This window comes from Dendrobates tinctorius, unplaced genomic scaffold (genome assembly GCF_039654945.1).
Source record: "Dendrobates tinctorius isolate UK_male_01 unplaced genomic scaffold, ASM3965494v1 ptg000073l, whole genome shotgun sequence".
NCBI classification, from domain to species: Eukaryota; Metazoa; Chordata; class Amphibia; order Anura; family Dendrobatidae; genus Dendrobates; species Dendrobates tinctorius.
Window position 1 is genome coordinate 12,823,667 of NW_027361741.1, and position 14,752 is coordinate 12,838,418.

General features: G+C 42.7%; 1 protein-coding gene across 3 annotated transcripts in view; it reads left to right on the forward strand.

The window, feature by feature from the left end:
• GRK3 (G protein-coupled receptor kinase 3) overlaps nucleotides 1–14,752 on the forward strand; it is a 368,299-nt gene that overhangs the window by 56,478 nt on the left and 297,069 nt on the right. The gene's annotated exons all lie outside the window — the stretch shown is intronic.

Below are 14,752 nucleotides of genomic sequence, written 5' to 3' on the forward strand. Positions count from 1 at the left end.
GCTGACTTTAGCCGGCTTTCCTGCCAGCTGACAGCTTGGTACCAAGCAGCACACAGGGTCCTCCTGACTTGCTATAGGGCATTATGAAGTAGTTGCGTCAGCATTTCTAGAAGCCGGACGACTCCTTTTTAGACTTTAGGGAGCATTACTCATACAGTGTAAATATTGGCAATCTAAATCCTCATATTCTGGTGAAAAGGTCAGATCCACGATTGTACACGTACTTTATACGAAAAGCCATGTCAATGAAGTATTTGGTTAGATGTTGAGAAGCAATCAGTCTGCAAGCCATTCATAGCACGATGTTCTTTCATGAATTTAACATGGAAGAAAGAAATGAAGAGAAGTATTACTGAAATAATGGCATCCAAGGGAGAAGAATAAGATCCAGACTCCTTACCCCACATGTTTCATCTATGGGGAGTCCCCCGGGATCAGATACTGATCACCTATTCATTCTGGGAAGACCGCTGCTAAGGTCTCTTTCACCCACATTATTTTCTCAGCATTTCTGAACATTTGTCAAAATTATGTGAATTTCAATCAGTTTTCATAAGCTTATTTTTTATGGATTATTTAAAACGTGTTTTTCTTTATATTGAGATTTATTTATTTAAATTCGAGATGCCCATGTAAAAAATACCAGGAAAAAAATTAACAAAAATTCCTTCCGGTTTTTGATTGTTTTAGGTCATGAAATGTGAATAATGCTGCATGTATTTTTTTTGTGCTGAAAATCTGCTGTTTAACAATTTTGCTGCGTCCCCCCCATACACCCCCCCCATACATAGACTTCTAATGAGAACCTGAAAAAAACAAGTGTGAAATTGCATTTTTAAGTGTGGAATTACAGCATCTCTTCACTAAAAAAGCAGTACTCAAATCCAAACCAATAACTTCTCCAAAAATGAAAAACGCTCATCCCCCTCTCAAAAAAACCCGAGCCAATTGCTTTTGCGTGTTTTGTTGTAGACAATTACCGTAAGTAAAACATACAGAAAAAACGCTGTGGAAAAACACAGCATTTCCAAACCTAGGAACATGGCCACAGCCCAAATTTGGTAAATTCTAGTTATCAATTTACTCATACAAATATTCCTACTATTCAAGCACTGTAATAATTATTGTGACTGATACATCTCAGCAGTGCTGTGAACGATTGTGCATTCTTCGACTCTTTATTAGAGCCCACGCAATGCTTGCAGGGTGCTTAGATTTAAAGTGAAGCAAGATCACATTAGTCTCCAACAGGGGAGTACATGGAAATCATGGTTCCCCATAGCAGAAGTTCTAAGTAGACAACTCCCCCCCCCCCCACCCCCCCCCCCCAAAAGAAAGAAAAATCATTTGGTGGGGTCACAGAAAAGCATATCTCACAACTTTGCAGCCTTTGCAAAGTAATGTTCTTCCAACTGAAGCCATAGATTCCGCTTTCACTGCTTTCATTGCGCCTATAAAGTATGATGCCAACAAAAATGCCACGCAAACACTGTATGATACCCCCACAGAACCCTCCACACAAATAGTGTGGTGTGATTACTGCACCCCACCTCATCTCCCCTGGCAGAGTTTGGTGATGCCGTCATAGTATGATCCCCTATCAGTGACACCCCCAGACACTTCTCCATGCAGTGTAATCCACTCCTCACCACACTGTATAATGGCCACCACTAGCCCTCCAAACAGTTTAATGACTCATACACAAACCTTAACGCTTAATGCTTGCATACAGTATAATGTTCCCCACATAGCCCTCCAAATATAATTGCGCCCACATAGCCCTTCAAATATTATAATGGCCCCTACATATCTTCTCCATAGAGTTTACTGCACCCCATAGTCCTCCATATAGTATAATGCACTTCTCATATTCCTCAATATAGTATAACGCACCCCATAGTCCTTCATACAGTATAAATCACTCCCCATAGTTCTCCATATAGTATAATGCACCCCTATAGTCCTCCATATAGTATAATGCACTCCTTATAGTCTTCCGTATAGTTTAGTGCACTCCCCATAATCCTCCATATAGTATAATACACCCCCATAGTCCTTGTGACAGAGTGTCATCCGTAGACTGTTTGCATAAACAATACTGTAATCAGGCCTATATTAGCATTCCTTGTCCTGCATCTGGTGGGGACATGTGTGTCTTTGTTGTTCCTGTCTGCAGGGAGCATTCTGGAATACACAAACCTGCAGACAGACCGAGGCAGGGCTTCTGGAACATTTTTCATCCTTCGAGGTAATGTTTTTAATGGAGTGGGTGTCACGATCCATTTTTGGATGTCAGATTTTGGATTCTCTTTTATAAGGTGACCGCTGGTGTTACTACAACTGTAGTTGGTCGGCTTATGGGTTTTTTCCCCCGGTGGCCGCTGGCGTTACTACATGTTTAATTAGTCAGCAGGTGGTGACCTCCCCCATCCCTCCTATAAAAGGTCACCAGAGGCTGCAATTCACTGTTGGTAATACTGGTCTTTTGCTAACCAACCTTGGTGAAGACTGGACCTACCTGGTGGAGAGGGGGTTCAGCTTATCTGGAGCAGTGGAGTTGCTGCTGGATGCTGATCGGGTGCCTTTCTCTGCTGCTTGGAGCATTGGCAGCAGATAAAGCTAAGTTTGGGTTTTTAGTTGCTTTAAACCTGTGGTGTCTTTTATTTTTCCTTGTGTGTTATTTGGTGCAGTTCACTTTATTCCCTGTCTCACCTCCTGGGGAGGGGGTTGGGTGTTCAGCTCAGGGCTAAACAGGAGGTAAGGACAGGTCGGGGACTTGGGCCTCACTAGCGTCAAGTGTACCCCCAAAATAAGGAAAGTCAGGGCACCTCCTTTGCCTGAGAAGCAGTTCAGGGACCCAGGTTCCACGTCTCCTGTTTCTTCCCTACTGCCCTGTGACAGTGGGTATGAGTATCTCTGCCCAACAAGTCGGCTGATACCAAGAGCGGTAGGACAATAAGCCAAAAGTTTAGTTAGTTAGTTGATGCTGTGTCTTGGGAAGGATGAGGATCTGCAGCTGCGGCCAGGTCCTGGTGCCATGTATGGAGATTGGAGACCATTTGCCACTTGGGATTGTGATGTTTCCCCACCCTGCTGGATTTGAGGACCGAATCTAAAGACCTTTGTTGCACATTCCTTTGTCCCTTTTGTGTGGCCACCTAGCAGACTGTAAGGAACCATATGTTCATTTGATATATTATCCCCATCTCAATAAAAGTTCTTGGATTGTTCATTGGCCTGCTGTCCCTGCCTGTTCTGTCACACACCCCGTCACAGTTTTCCATATAGAATAATGCACCCACATAGTCCTCCATACAGTATAATGCACTCCCCATAGTCCTTAATATAGTATAATGCACCCCATAGTCCTCCATGTAGTATCATTCACTTCCCATAGTTTTCTATAAAGTATAATGTGCATTCCTCATAGTCCTCCACATAATATAATGCACTCCCCATAGTCTATCCATATAGTATAATGCACTTTCTAAAGTCCTCCATGCAGTATTATGGCCACCATAATGTACTTACTGATTTAAAAAAAATAAAGCAAAATCAATAATAATCACCTCTCATCCTCGTTACCTCCTCTTCTCTGGTCTGTGCAGCGATCGCTCTAAAGCTCAGACGTCAAAGAAGAATGATGGTGGAGGAAGTATCAGCTGACGTTCCCTTTTTCATAATTTCTTTCAACTGTATCGGTATTAAGGATGTCAATACAGTTGAACATGCAATGATGGGTAGGGGGGCCTGTTGCTAGCAGTGCCCCCCCCCCCAGCTCACAGGCCCCAAAGCAGCCATGTGACTTGCCGCCATTGGCGATACGCCACTGGTCCCCAGGCTGGTTGATGATTACATGTGGTCTGCTGTTCCCACGGCTCCCTTTTTCCAGTGACTGCCTTTGTGCTTATTTCCCCCCTATTTACATCATGCAGTAATTATCTCCTTTTTACCTGTATTTCTGCAGTGTCCATACTGACTTGTTTATGTAGGAGATAAATAATTAGCAGTAGGAACAAGAAATGTTATAACCCATGAAAGGTCGCACTGATCTCAAGTTGCATTTGGCAGTCGTCGTCTTTGCTAATAGCGATTATTCTATGACCTCTGTGCATTTCACTATTTTGTAAACATGGCTGGAGTGATAGCAGAAAAATGCTGTGCACATGTCAAAAGGTTTCCTAGAACCCTACTAAGGTTACACTTCTCCTCCTACACTGAAGATTGGGTCTTTTTCATTCTACGCTCTTCTGTCTTGCTCATCTATGAAAGGGCTTAGTCTGGTGGATGACATGTGTTTTCAGTTATGTGATATATACTCGTATAGTACAGCGCCCAGACAATGTAAACCTCATGTTTTAACTTAATTTTGGAACAGCTAAATTTAGCTTGTGCCATTGTTGTGGTTTCTTGGGATCCGGGCAAATACTCTGGATTGTAAAAATGTTAGATTATACCTGGCCACACACATTTCTTGACGCAATGCATATATTAGGCAGAAAATGTGCAGAAAAGTTGGCACAAGAGTATCGCAAATATGATGTTGGTCCCAAAGGGCTTATGTCCAAATTCAGATATACAAGAGAAAGGCCACATGCCATTGACCTGCAGCGGCTGCGTTAGGAAAATGTAACCTCCTCTCAAAACCCAGACAGCTTTAATTCTAGGAGGGATTGTCTTGTCAGTCGTGATAAAAAAAAAAACCCACTTTATATCTGGTTTTCCCTATATCACAAGTTATCTTTCATTTACGCCTTTGCCAAAAGCAGTCGTATCTATGTAATAATAGTGGAGGTTGAGCCTGCAACACCTGTGCTCTTTCAAGGTGCGGCTGTTATTGAGATTCCAGAACCCAGTTCTTGAAATTTCTGGACATGACATTTGACCTCGAGATTAGGGATTTTGACAGATTAAAACCAATTTTATCATCATCAGTCATAAATGTCGAAATATTTTTGGGCTCACTCTCTGACCCTGAATCTTTCCTGGCAGATGATTGCTAATTTAATCAGCCATCATATGCCATCATATGCCTTTAACAGCCGTGCCGCTGCTGTTAACCTGTTAAATGTCACTGTCAATCTCTGACAGTGGCATTTAACATGCATTGGCAAGGGGGCGCGTCATTTCACTCACCCATCAACATGCTTGTGACGTAATTGTGAGGCGCCGATGGGTTCCATGACTGCTGGGAGTCTACTAAACACCTCCATGCTTCTCATGATGATACATAGTCTATCTGTGAAAATCATGGCCAGAACAAGTACATGATTCAAGAACGTCTGTATGAGGCCTTAAACTGCATTTCTTATTCAATGACTGTAAGCAGAGAGATGGAGATTGGGAATCTGGATAGCTCTGCATAAAGCATTGAACAGACAAGACAACAATAAAACAATAGCTATGTAAGAACCATCTAAGAATGGCAAAATACTTAATTTGTAATGCCCACAATTGTCCGTGTCCTTAAGGGTCTGTAGCCTTTCAGGTAACAAACATTTGAGAATGCTGCCTTTCCAGAAGCCTTCTCAATTTCTCTTAGGAGAGTTGAGATTTTTTTTTACACAGATTTGAGGAACCCTGCTACAGTTCACTGGTCTGTAGCTGATGGCAGGTGACAACTGCTGCTCTGAGCCCATAATGGAGCCCAATGCGGTTGTCACTCGCCTAGTCCCCTTGAGTCTTCATGGAAGTACACTGCACAGAAGGCCCTCAGCGTAGGCAGCGCTGTAACGTAGGATTGATTGCTAGTATTAATACATAAATATACTATAAACCATGCAATGGAAAATGTAGAGGTAGGTTGGGCAAATGGTTTTGGTTGTTACCTTTACTTTTTTAGTATGGGGTAACTCAGTGGGGGGCAGTTATCAAAGAAAGTTCAAGGAAAGCCTGGTGCAGCTCACAAGTCAACTAGATACTTTGCCACTCCCCTCGATATTCTGAGGCCCTGATGGAAACTCTGGCATCTGTCTGACATATGATGTCTTCACTTTTTGATGTGCACCAGTTTTGATGTATGAATTTCATTTTTTGGCAAACTATTTAATGAAGTGGACACTACATTAATGCTGTAACAATTCCGTTTTCTTTTTGCCCATTAACCGAGTGAGAAGCTCTGTAACTTGACATTGAGTCTTCTGGAAAGCTTTCTGAGTGACAACCAATGACCATAGGATGTATTTTTGGAGCCTTCTGCTCATGCCTTCTGTATCTCTTGCTGCTCACGTTTCCTCATGCCCTCAGATGCTCTTGTCTGATGGTTACACGTTTTTTTTTCCTTTGTCAAGACATTGCGTGTTAGTGCTTAGAGTGTTATCAATAGGAAAATGCTGCTTCTTGTTCATTCGCAGATTAGTCTTACAGGGAAAGAACTTGTGTCTGTAATTTATAGGCAAGATGCAAGGATTTATAGGACATCTCCCTCTGCTACAGACATTGACATATGATGTCAGGTCAAGTGGAGGATGTCACACTCTGATCAGGCATAATACAGGGTACATGAGATTTGGCTCCCGTAGAAAAGTTTCTAGAAACACTTTAAAGAGATTGTCTACGACTTTAACCTTGATGACCTATACTTAGGGTGGGTTAAAAATGTGATTAGGCATTGATTTGAATAGGGGGCGGATGTGCAGCACCCAGCCGCGGCCACAATGCAGTTGACGGAGGTCTGCTGTGCAGCTTCACAACTAAGCAGTTATGGCCATCGGGAACAACTGATTGGCAGGGGTGCCGGGTGTTACACCTCCACTGATCAGACAGTAATGAACTATCCTAAGGATAGACCATCAATGTTAAAGTAGTGGACTACCGCTTTAAGTGAATGTCCACTACTTAAAAAACATGGCTTTTTTTTTTTTTTATTCAGCCATGTTTTTCTATTACTTGAATCACCCTGGAAAGATGATATTTTTTTTTTTTTTTTACCACTCCTATCCCCCCCATTTTTTTTTTTTCTTCCTTGAAACACCATAAATCTTGTCTTACAGCTTTGTCTGGTATAGAGGCAAAGCTGAAGTACCATGAGCGTTGATGGTTATCCTATGCCTTCTCTCGGGGTACAGCATTGTTTTGCTGGAGTGTTCGTGATTCAGTTTTCACTGGCCTTCACATAGTGATGACCTGGATCCTCATCTGTAATGTAGAGTGATTCTACAACTCAATTTGGTTGGTGGTACTAATAAGTGATGACTGACAATGCTGATGTGCTATTTTTGTGATTTGTTTGCTAGTATCACATTTGTGTTGTAATAAGTCACTTGTGTCAGAACGGATCCCTGTTTTGTATATTAACTAGCAAAAGGGAAAATAGTCACATATCCAAAAGTAACATACTGGCAGTCCCCGACTTACAGACATCCGACTTCTGTACATCACCAGGTTACGAATGGAAGCTGTTAAAGAAGGGGGGAAAAAAAAACTAACGCTCACCTCTCCATCCTTCCCGCTACTAGCAGCCCACCCTCCAAGCCTCTCCCTTTCACCAGTGTTGTCTGCCTCTCCAACCTTTTCACTAGAGGCTAGGACCTTCGGGCATGTCTAGGCCTCAGGGGTCACTATGTGTTGGTAGGCCCCGATGTCAAGAAGTAGTCAAAGGTGAGCGCTACAGTGAAAAAAAGACAACTGAACTACAGGCAGTGAGCTGCAGAATGAACGGAGATGTGATCAGTGAAGTATTTATTTTTTCGTCTGTTTTTTTTACTGTATTGTTTCAGCTTACATACAGATTCAGGTTATGAATAAGCTTACACAACCTATCTAGTTGGTAACCTGGGAACTGCCTGTATTGCTGTTTCCAGGTCTACTCTTAGATAGTAGTGTTTTTAACGGGTGATGGCACGTGATCATTTTGGCTAGTGGTATGGTCTATTTCTGGAAATGCTTTAGGTACTAATCCCTCCAATTTCGATAGGTCATAGCTGCAAATTATAATAAAAATTACTTTGATTTGCTGCATGCTTCTATTGCCAAACACCACATGATCACCCTAATTACATATAAGTGATATCCAGATTCACAGCAATAAATTAGCACATAGTGGAGTGACCTGGCCCACAGATATATCGGGAGAACCTCATGCTGAACAATGGCTGTAATATTGTATGGGAAGTCATGAACCTTCTGGATGGATTACATTTCATGTAACCAGGTATATGGCTGAGAGAAGCCTGTCTTCAGTAATAATTTGCATCATCCAACTCCATTCCTAGCTATTGGCTATAAAAGGAATGTAAACAGCTGGATTTAGACATTCAGTCCGCGTTGCTCAGCTAGGTTTAGTGTGAAAATTGTTTCCAAAGCTATGGAGTATTTAATGTCTGTTTTTTGGTAGTGATACTAACTTGGGGTCGGGACCAGGGATAGGCAGGGTAGGCAACAGTCTAGGGCGCCACCTTAGAGGCAGCACAATTTTCCTCAATAAACTAGCACTGTGTTGTAAACTACATTGAATTTACTGTGTGTTAGTGACGCTGTGCCGGGTGTGAACATTGAAAAAGGGGGCATGTCATGCAGAGATAGGGACCGCTGGCTAACGAATGCTTTCACGAATCCCCCTCAGAATGATGAGCTGAGCACTCACTAGCTGCACAGTGCGCGCCAGTGAGTTTATTCGTAAAGTTCACACACGGGATAATAGTGGAAGATTCACAGTATCACTTACGTTTCGCCTGCTTCCTCCACTGTCCCCTTCTTACTACAGGAACCTCAGGTGTCTTAGGTCAGAACAGATGGTGGAGGAGGGCTCACCGCATCGGACAGCATAGCAGGGAGCTGTTATCAGTACCGTCTGTGCAGTGTTCCTCCTCCACAGTGGTTTCTACAAGCTCCGTGTCAGCTTTGTGGCCGACCTCCACCAGGTCTTTCCTGGGAGATGGCTACATATTGAAACTATGGCGTAAGGGGACTGCCTACCTGATATTTACATTGTAGAAGATTAGTTTGTCTGCATGTGTGTAATATGTGTGTGAACATATTTATTTTTGGTTCATGTTTGATACTGTAATTGAAAAATTAGAAGAATCAACCTGGTTCTTTAAAGGGAACCTGTCAGCAGGATTGTCACAGTAACCTACAGACAGTGTCACGTCAGCGCTGTTATACTGATTACAATGATACCTTGAAATCTGTCTTGTGATTGTTGTTTAATCTTTATTTTCAGTTAGAGATTTTCATGTTCCGGGGCGGTCAATGTGTGTGGGGCCTTCATGTGGTGCTCTGCTTACCTATGCATCTGACTTATAATTAGGTCACTGATCCCTCAGTGACCTGCCCACTATTTTGCATACAGAATATAATGTTTTGGAAATTTTTTTTTATAAAAATCACATTCAGCAGGCAGGCGGTGCCTGCCCTGTAGCGTGTTCGCATGTATAATGTCTATTTAATTACGGTAGTTTATTTGGTGATATACGTGTATTCAGGGAAGAAAATATCTTTCAAAATGGCGCCGGCTGCGCAGTAGCATCTATCGTGAGATGAGTTTGTCATTACCTGCTGCGCTCTATATATCCAGTGTCCAGGATGACAAAGCTCCCGGAAAATTAAATGAGCTTTGACATCGTAGTTGTTGCCTATACAGTGTGCTGCAGCTGATAACAATGGTTGAAGACTGTTTGGAATCAGTATTGCACATGGTTCAATGCCGTCTATATTCATTACTATGACGTGCTTTTATGATTTTGTGCTTTTTCTAACTAGGGTTACTACTGAGCTTGTAATAGGGTAAGTGTTAAAAATAAAACCTAAAAATAAAATTGATGATGTATAACTTTATTTCTTAATTTTTTTTTTTTTTCGGATTTCAACAATAAAATGAAGGGGAAAAAGTAAAGGCAGAACGAGAATTACGTGAGCATTTTCTAAAAAAAAATAAAAAATAAAACCGTGCATGTGATTGGTGTATAAGGGGTTTAATATTACCCTGGTGGAAAGGTTCCTCTTGCTAATGATCCACAGGTTATGGGACACCAAATGCTTCCCTTACCCCAGGCGCTGGAAACCACTGCTATGCCAGTGATGTACAGTTAGGTCCATATATACAGTATTTGGACAGAGACAACATTTTCCTAATTTTGGTTCTAGACATTGCCACAATGAATTTTAAACAAAACAATTCAGATGCAGTTGAAGTTCAGACTTTCAGCTTTCATTTGAGGGTATCCACATTAAAATTGGATGAAGGGTTTAGGAGTTTCAGCTCCTTAACATGTGCCAACCTGTTTTTAAAGGGACCAAAAGTAATCGGACAATTGACTCCAAGGCTATTTCATGGACAGGTGTGGGCACTCCCTTCATTAGGTCATTCTCTGGGCGGCATGGTGGCTCAGTGGTTAGCAATGCAGCCTTGCAGCGCTGGGGTCCTGGGTTCAAATCCCACCAAGGACAACATCTGCAAGGAGTTTGTATGTTCTCCCCGTGTTTGCGTGGGTTTCCTCCGGCTACTCTGGTTTCCTCCCACATTCCAAAGATGGGGACAGTGATGATAATGTGTGCAAAAATTGTAAAGTGCTGCGGAATATGTTAGCGCTATGCTATATAAAGATGATTATTATTATTATTCTCAATTAAGCAGACAAAAGGCCTGGAGTTGATTTGAGGTGTGGAGCTTGCATTTGGAAGGTTTTGCTGTGAAGGAAACCCGTGGTCAAAGGAGCTCTCCATGCAGGTGAAACAAGCCATCCTTAAGCTGCAAAAACAGAAAAAACCCATCCAAGAAATTGCTGCAACATTAGGAGTGGCAAAATCTACAGTTTGGTACATCCTGAGAAAGAAAGCACTGGTGAACTCATCAATGCAAAAAGACCTGGGCGCCCACGGAAGACAACAGTGGTGGATGATCACAGAATAATCTCCATGGTGAAGAGAAACCCCTTCACAACAGCCAACCAAGTGAACAACACTCTCCAGGGAGGTAGGCATATCAATATCCAAATCTACCATAAAGAGAAGACTGCATGAAAGTAAATACAGAGAGGGTTCATTGCACGGTGCAAGCCACTCATAAGCATCAAGAATCAAAAGGCTAGACTGGACTTTGCTAAAAAACATCTGAACAAGCCAGCACAGTTCTTGAAGAACATTCTTTGGACAGATGAAACCAAGATCAACCTCTACCAGAATGATGGAAAGAGAAAAGCATGGCGAAGGCGTGGTACAGCTCATGATCCAAAGCATACCACATCTGTAAAACATGGCGCAGGCAGTGTGATGGCTTGGGCATGCATGGCTGCCAGTGGCACTGGGTCACTAGTGTTTATTGATGATGTGACAGGACAGAAGCAGACAAATGAATTCTGAGGTATTCAGAGCCATGCTGTGTGCTCAGATCCAGCCAAATGCAGCCAAACTGATTGGTCGTCGTTTCATACTACAGATGGACAATGACCCAAAACATAAAGCCAAAGCAACCCAGGAGTTTATTAAAGCAAAGAAGTGGAATATTCTTGAATGGCCAAGTCAGTCACCTGATCTCAACCCAATTGAGCATGCATTTCACTTGTTAGGCTGTGTGCACACGCTGCGGATTTTGCTGCGGTTCCGCAGCGGTTTTGGCCGCTGCGGACCCGCAGCAGTTTTTGCTGCGGTGTACAGTACAATGATTCCCTATGGGAATCAAAAACCGCAGTGCAGACCGTGCGGAATTTTCCGCGCGGATTATCTGCGGTTTTCAATCCGCAGAAAGAATTGACATGTCAATTCTTTCTGCGGATTCTCCTGCGGTTTGCCATCTCCTCCATTGAGGAGATGAAAAACCGCAGGGCAAAACCGCAGAGCAATCCGCAGGTAAAACCGCAGGTATTTTGACCTGCGGTTTCACCTGCGGATTTTACAAAATCCGTGCGGATGAATCCGCACCTAATCCGCAGCGTGTGCACACAGCCTTAAAGACTAAACATCAGACAGAAAGGCCCACAAACAAACAGCAACTGAAAACCACCGCAGTGAAGGCCTGGCAGAGCATCAAAAAGGAGGAAACACAGTCATTGCCAAACAAAGGGTTTTCAACCAAGTACTAGAAATGAACATTTTATTTACAATTATTTAATCTGTCCAATTACTTTTGGTCCCTTTAAAAACAGGGTGGCACATGTTAAGGAGCTGAAACTCCTAAACCTTTCATCCTATTTTAATGTGGATACCCTCAAATGAAAGCTGAAAGTCTGAACTTCAACTGAATCTGAATTGTTTTGTTTAAAATTCATTGTGGTAATGTCTAGAACCAAAATTAGAAAAATGTTGTCTCTGTCCAAATATATATGGACCTAACTGTAAATGTACACCTATAATAGTAGTTGTAAGTATACCTTCATTGATCTTACAGATGCATTTTACGCTCCGGCTGTAAAGGTTCAGAGCGGTTCCCTGCAGTGTCCTTTGATAGGTTTACAATAGGATTTCCTGTTCAGAAAAGGAAGAAGGCTGCGCACAGAAATAAACGCTTCCCCCGCAGATTGTCTTCTTATCGCGGAGATCTGCAGTGGGGCGAAGTGCTTAAAAACTCACATTATACAAATAATATAACAGTGTTTCCACTTGTGTCTTGGGTCCAGTCTGCCTATGAGTTCATGTTTAAGGGGACGTCTAGACTTGTGGAAAGAAAGCTTGATTGTTCTGTTACTTTCAGATATGTTTTGCATTTCTGTTATCCACTGTTTGTCACTTGCTGTCAGTGGTTGGAAACATGCCCATAACTTCTCATAGCCATTACCATTAGTGTATGTAGTCTAGGCAATCTTCTATGAGCAGAACAGCCTAGGACCCAGCCGAGCGTCACCTACAGGACCGCTGGTTTTAGGAGAGGAGCCTAAACTGGATACGATTTTACACATATTAAAAATTTTATCTGTGAGAACTGTGAAGTTATGGGTTTCTAATCACTGATAAGAATCTGATTTTGAAAATGGAGAGGAATATAAAGACTATTGCCCTTTCAAGATCATTTAGTATTTATCCCGGTGCCTCTAAAATGTCTCGGCTTTGTGAGCTGTCCTAAGTCTTATTGTTTTTGTGTCTACAGCTCCTATGCTGAATTACAGATGTAAAAACTTCAACTTGGCAAATTGCTCGCCTACTTGATAACTTGTTAGGCTACGTTCACACGTAGAATGCTAGCGTTTTCCAAGCGATCTGGAGCATCGCTTGGAGAACTGATTGACAGGTTGGTCACACTCGTCAAACAGTGTTTGACAAATGTGACCAACTTTTTACTACTGATGTTGCCTATGCGGCATCAATAGTAAAAGATAGGATGTAAAAAATAATAAAAAAAATATTATTGTTCTCACCTTCCGGCGTCCCGTGCAGCCTTCCCGCCTCTCTCCACGCTCCCGGTTCCAGTAATCCTTTGCGCGAATGACCGCGAGACCGCGACATCATCGTGGTCATTCTCACAAAGGATTACTGGGACCGGGAGCGTGGAGAGAGGGGGGGAAAGCTGCGCGGGACGCCGGAAGGTGAGAACAATAATATTTTTTATCTTAATTCTATTTTTTACAGGGATATGGTACCCACAGCTCGGAGGACTGTCTCCTCTCCTCCGGACCGTGGGTACCATCCGCAAATGTTCTGCTTACTTTTCGCATGGTGTGCACAGCCACATGCGGGAAGTAAGCAGAACTATGCAATCCTATGGGTGCGGGATCGCCGTGATTCCGCTAAATTAATGATCATTCTGCATTTTTTACCGCGAAGCGATTCCGCCGCGGAAAAAAAAATGCAGCATTAGCACAGCATTGCGGAAACCCATAGGATTGCATGGGATGCTTATTTTTCGCGGCAAAATCGCACGTTTAAAACCGCCGAGAAAAAAATGCGACGTGTGAACGCAGCCTAACAGATGGATTTCACTTAGGAATCTGTCAGGCGATTCATGCTGCCCAAACCATGAGCCCCATGAATCGCTGCACGATCGCAGCAAGGTATATTACTGTATGAATATACACTTTGAAGATCCAGCTGGCACAATAGCCGGAGTCTGGCACTGCCCCTGGCCAGTTCTTCCTAGCGCTGCTGCAGCTGAAAAACAAGTCTCTTTCTATGTGCACACGAGGGGGAAACCTGTCAATTAGCTGTAGCAGCACTGGGAAGAGCCGGTCGGGGGTGGTGCTGGACTTGTCTCGACTGGCTATGGCTTCCAAAGTATATAAACTCCACAGAGTTTAAAAAATATATATATCTAGCTGTGATCGTGTAATCGGGCTGCAACTCGTGTTGCCCCTGGTTTGGTCAGCAAGAATCGCATGGTCTCAAATTACACTACCTTTGTGCCATGATATCTAAGTACTATGCTATCTGCATTAGGTAACCGTTACATCTATATCTGTATGTTACTCAAGTAACAGACTACAAACTTTGTGCAGTCTAAAAATGCTTTCCCATTGTGAATCCTTTGTCTCCTAATTCTTGTAACCCACCAAGAGTAGGGTAGTAACAACTAGGGATCCAACATGAGCCAGCATGACTGGAAGACCAGCCAGTCATCATCAAGGAACATATCGTTATCATCATGATGATCACATATCATCAGCATGTAGATCTTTGTAAGTATGCCTTGATGGGTAAATAAAGGTTGAGTCTTCTTCTAGCACCTTTTCATCTCTTAGTGTTCAACACCTTTTGAAGGTGATTGTCTAGTAGAAATCAGTGCAGAGTAGGACTTGCAGAGTCTGTAAAGGCCAAAGGTGGCCCTTGACCCTTTTTCATAGTATAAGACCTATTGGTGTGTTTAAAGGTTTAGGTTTGTACCTTA